The sequence below is a fragment of the Quercus lobata genome, unplaced genomic scaffold, assembly GCF_001633185.2.
Source record: "Quercus lobata isolate SW786 unplaced genomic scaffold, ValleyOak3.0 Primary Assembly Scq3eQI_1866, whole genome shotgun sequence".
Lineage (NCBI taxonomy): Eukaryota > Viridiplantae > Streptophyta > Magnoliopsida > Fagales > Fagaceae > Quercus > Quercus lobata.
Genome location: NW_022154708.1, coordinates 404,588 through 410,599, shown reverse-complemented (window position 1 = coordinate 410,599; position 6,012 = coordinate 404,588).

The following is a 6,012-nucleotide window of genomic DNA, read 5'->3' as shown; positions in this document are numbered from 1 at the left end:
ACAACATGAAAGGTCAAAACCAAAATTATCACAGCCAAGTCCATTTATCAAGTAAAGGAAAGAGTTTGAGGGTTGAGAAGAAGCAGCCTATTTCTAGAGAAACTTTTGAAGTAGTTAAAAAAGGTCAAGACTTGCCCAAGTTGTTGAATTGAAATTTGAAAAGAAGATTGAGTTGATTGTGGAAGATCACAGAATAGAAATCAAGAGATAGTAATTATTGAGAATATTGTGGAAGATCCACTTGAGGTCAAAGGTGAGGACGAGTCCATAACCCACAACCCCCAGGTTCCGGTTGATTTATTGAAGTTGACAACAAAATATGTTGATTTTCTTGGAGTAGAAAATTTTAATTTTATTATCAACCCATTTTTGATTGATGTTGCAAATAAATTGAAAGTAGATGAGAAGAAATTTTATGCTACACTTTATGAAGGATTCAAGTTTCAGAGCCTAATCAAGTTATTAAAGTACTCGAAGTATTTGTTTATTTGGAGTGGAAGATTTTAGATTTCAAAGATGAACTCGAGGATGAGTTTGTTTCAAGTGGAGGGGTCTAATGTAGGGCACGATTTACTATTTGATTATTGTAATTTATTATTTTTGGTATTTTTATGTAAAAAAACGTTATTTTAGGTTTAGATGGTTTATTTCCTTGTTTTTAGGTGCATTTAATGCTTTTTAGGTCAAATTTGGTTTCTGTTATGGTTAGGTATCAATTAGGAGTTATTTTAAAATATATTTTCTTGTCTTTCAAGTTCTACGGAGCTCTTAAAAAGGCCCCTAAGTTTGTAAACGTTTTTCATAGTTTATTATCAATAAAAATTCAAACTTGTGTTTATTGTGTTCTCTGGTGGATTCTAGACCTATCACCTTGTGGATTCAAGGAACCTTTCGTGGATTCGAGGTTTACTACCAGGAACTAACAATTTAGTTTCTGTCCATCAAAGAGAGTATCGTGTGTGCTTTCTTTAGGATCTGATACCTACTGATGTTGCGAAAGCTTAAAGAAAGCACACACGATGCTCTCTTTGATGGACAGAAACTAAACTGTTAGTTCCTGGTAGTAAACCTCGAATCCACGAGGGGTTCCTTGAATCCACAAGATGATAGGTTTGGAATCCACCAGAGAACACAATAGACACAAGTCTAAATTTTTTATTGATAATAAACTATGAAAAATGTTTACAAACTTAGGGGCCTTTTTAAGGGCTCCGTAAAACTTGAAAGACAAGAAAATATATTTTAAAATGACTCCTAATTGATACCTAACCATAACAGGAATCAAATTTGACCTAAAAAGCATTAAATGCACCTAAAAACAAGGAAATAAATAATTTAAACCTAAAATAACGTTTTTTACATAAAAATACCAAAAATAATAAATTACAATAATTAAATAGTAAATTGTGTCCTACATCAGTAGTTCAACTAACATCCCTTAGCATTTTTAAGTAAAGAAATCTAGCATTTGAATCACTTTTCTATAACTACTGAATTATCTAGCATTTAAATCTCTTTGTGGCTACAGATATAGCATAGGAAGATTAAAATAAAATAATAAAGAAAAAACCCCCCTTTTTTAATATAAAAAAATTACTCTTCCCAAAATTTTCTATAAACTTCTTCTTTAACTAACTTAGAAAGTAGAAATAAAAATCATTCTTGCTAAGAGCCTTGTAAATCAATTGATTGACACACTTTGATATTTTGAAATAAGATATTTAGGATTCAAATCATCCATTCCCCTTATACCTAATTAAAGATGCATTGGTGTAAAAATTTTAAAAAAAGGACTAAGTTTAGGGAAATTTTAGATATATGACTTGAATGCTGATGAATCAAGTCCAAGGGGATAACCACACTTTGTAAACTCAATGCATGCATCATTTATTATTCTCGGATCCAATTTTGTTATGTATGGGTCCTTTGTTCATATCCATTGGCAATAGGGGTTAAACCGTTTAAGACCATAGGTTGAGCCCCAAAGCTTTCAATTAAATGAATGATGTTTCCATCGATGGCAACATGCATAACATTGATTGGCATCACATCAGCATAATAAATAAAAATTTCAATTATAATTTTATTTTGTGTTAGAAAGTCAACACATTAGTTTGTAAGGCATAATTCAAAAATTTATTAACAATTTTTTAGAATCTAAATGTTAAATTACATTGTGCTTATAATAATGAATAATTGAAATTCCATTTTTAACAGTAGTTTCTCATGATTTGTAATATTTTACAAGTAAAAGTTTTTGTCAAAAAATAATTATCATCAATTATAAAATGATTCAAGTTTTTCTTGAGAATTCAAAGTTGAATTAAGGACAACTCTATTACAAGCTCACTAAATCGATGATTTAATTTTTATAATTGAGAATATACTGGAACATATAAAATATCAAATCAATAATGATGTTCAATTGTAAAATCATCTTGTTGATGAAAAAAAAAACACAATTCTTTAGGTGGTTTAAACAACATAACATGACCGAAATCCTAAAAGTCCCAAGCTTTTAACTTTGGGTCTTGAGAAAGCAAACAACCAACATATCATAGCTCACAATTCATTTGCATTCTCTTTAAGAGGAGTTTTTTATAAGAAATTTTTTCTTGTTTTGTTAGTACAAATGATTTTTTTTGGAAGGCAGCTACAAGTACCAACTCTAGATAGAGGTTAGGTGGTCACTCTAAAATTTTGGATTTTTTTGAATCAACTTTCAATTTTGAGTTTTTTTCCTACTAATATATATATATATAATCTTTTTATAGTTCAATTGTAAAATCATCTTGTTGATATAAATAAATAAATAAAACAATTCTTTAGTTGTTTTAAACAACATAACATAACCTCAATCATGAAAGTCCCAAGCTTTTAGCTTAGGGTTTTGAGAAAGCAAACAACCAACATATCATAACCCACAATTCATTTGCATTCTCTTTCAAAAGGGTTTATTTATTTATTTATTTATTTTTTTAGAAGTCAGCTACAAGTACCAACCCTAGATATGGGTTAGGTGGTCACTCTAAATTTTTGGATTTTTTTGAGTCAACTTTCAATTTTGAGGATCAAAAATAAAAATTTTGAACCCAACAATTTCAAATTTTTTCTACTAATATATATATATAATCTTTTTATAGTTCTACCTCTGACTGTGTATGACTATTTGAAAAATCAATTACTATAAGAAAATTGAAAAATATTCTTTCTCATACTATTTCAGTTGAATCTATTATGTTGTTGGCAGGCTAGGCATTCACCCTAGAAAAAAGTTCAGTGCACCTCAACATTTCTAAAGCTACAAATAATTTTTTTTTTCTTTTTTTACTTTGCCAAAAAATTTAGTTTGAAAATTTACTATAAACATTTTAGATTTTAATTATATAGTTATCAATAATTTTTTTTCACTTTTCCACTTTTGAGGCCCTTCATTGCCACTTTTGAACTCAAGTCTTTACTTTAGCCCGCAGAGTTGCCTTATTAATGAGATTGCGATTTACTATTTGTGTGACAGTGGCAAATAAAAATGTGCCGCCCACAGGTTCACCAGCCCAATAGGGCTCTACCTCGAGTTGAATCCATTCAAGTTACAATAATGTTACGGGCATGACATTTTTTTACAATGAGTTCCACCATTTTTTAAATGATTGATGTGGATTCACTGACCTCATTATTCTTTCTTCACAACTCAGTTGATTATCTTAGCAAATATGAAATTTTATTGTGAAAAAAACTGTGTCCATAGCATTATTATTCAAGTTAGCGCAATTGATAAAATTTATTCTCTCAAATAAGAGATTTAGAATTTAAACCCTATTTATTTTAAAAACTAATTAGTGTCCTAGGTTTCATGATAAAGAAAAAAAAATACCATGCAATGAACATTATGTTGAAATTATAGCGAATTTATATAATAAAAAAAAAATTGTATTCAAGTTGTTTTCTAGTCTTAGAACATTAGGGACAATGTTATGTTTTTTTTTTTAAAGAAATTATTTATGAATAAAGATAATGCATTAAAAAAAAAAAAAAAAAAAAAAAAAGGAAGAGGAGGGTTGTATCCATAAGTTGTGCTAGTGTCATATAAAGTGATACAACTTGTGCTACAACTCGTTCATATGATGAGTTGTAGGTGGTAGAGATGTGATCTGACATGAACCCACCATCACCTCTCTACCATTTACAACTCGCCACACGGACGAATTATAATACAAATTGTGCCACTTTACGAGACACAAGAATTATTCCTGTATCCATCTCTAACTTTGGGACAAAGACCCCTTTATTGTAATCTGTGCACCTTTAGTGTAATCAAGTGCTCTGGGCATGCTCAAGCCCCATGCCTCACAGAAAAGAAAAAAAAAAAAACAAACAAAAGCGAAAAACTTTGGGCTAGGATGAAAATTTATGGGCCGAAATTTATTGCTAGGTTACAGCCTATATCCATTGTTGCAAGTGCTCTTCTTTTTACTCAAAAAGCCTAAAGAGTAGTAGCCAATAATTTATAGTTCAATTGATATTTCTTTTATGTTTTCAACAGGTCCAAGGTTCGAACTCCCTCCCCTACTTAAGATATATTTAAATAAAATAATTAGAGCTTAGAGCATTCTTAGAAAATGTGTCAAATGATATAAATGTGATAATTTAACATCAAATTTTAAAAAAGCACCCTCCATCAAAGGTGCTAGATGTTATTAATTTTGACATCTAGCTAGAGTGGGCATCTATCTCTAGCAGCCCACTATAGCAAGATGTTAAAAAAAAAATTGTTTATTTAATGAAACACTGTAGCAACAATGGATGTAATTATTGATTTAAATGAATAAAGAATAAAAAAAAAGAATATTTAAAAAAAGTGGTAAAATAATAGAACTTTTGATATTGTGTATATTGTAAAATAAGTTGTTAAAAACTTAAAATGAATAAAGTAACTTTTTGAGATGCTAAATACTATATTTTATAGCATTCTTGATGAGAATGCTCTTAATGAGTAGTTATTATAAAATATAAAACAAGAGAATTTGTCGTCTGAAATGGGCTTTAATAGGTACTTGATCCGTTCAAAATACAGAGCCACTATAGTTGACATTCTAGAGCATTATGATGTACATGTTATTAGGAAATATTGGGTTTTTGTCCTTATTTTGAAAAAATAACAACAACATGTCCCTGTTTTGAAACTATTTAGGTTCGTGTCCTTGTTTTTTAAACTCGATTCTAACAAAATCGAGTTCGGTATAAAACTCGATATCCTCAAAATTGAGTTATATGTAAATTTTTAATTGAAACTTGACTTTTGCAAAGTCGAGTTTCACTTAAAATTAATTTAAAATTAAGTGGAAAAATATGCATAAAACTCAATATTGCTAATGTCGAGTTCTACTTGTAACTCGATTTTTTTAAAGTTGAGTACTAAAATAGGGACACAGACCTAAATAATTTCAAAATTGGAACATTGTGGTAAATTTTTTACTAAATAAGGTAAAAAGCCCAATATCCCTCATGTTATTACATAACAATGTTTCTTAAAAAAAAAAAAAAACTAAACCCTTAAGCACATGCAGAATATAAATTATGCATAATTATAATTTACTTGTTCATTAGAAAGTATAGAAACAAGTTATAATACACACTCATACTTTCATTGAACAAGAGACAAAACAAGGATATAAGAAAGTTCATCAAATACTAATGTAATGTAAACTAGTCATATAGCATACAAAGAACACTTGACCACTAATCTTTTTTTGTTTGATGACTACCTATATGGGCCACGAGTTTTATAGGTTAATTGATACTTTCTAGTGTTTTCAACAAAGATGTCCAAGTTCTAATGCTCGCTGTCCCACCTATCAAATATCCAAAAATAAAAATTCTACCTACTATGGGGCACAATATTTGATTCATACTCCAAATGGGTCATTTGAATGGAGTGTTTGAAGTTGTTAAATTTCCCTTAATTGCCATCCTTTGAGTTCTTTCATAAGCCATCTCTAGAGCCAAACATTC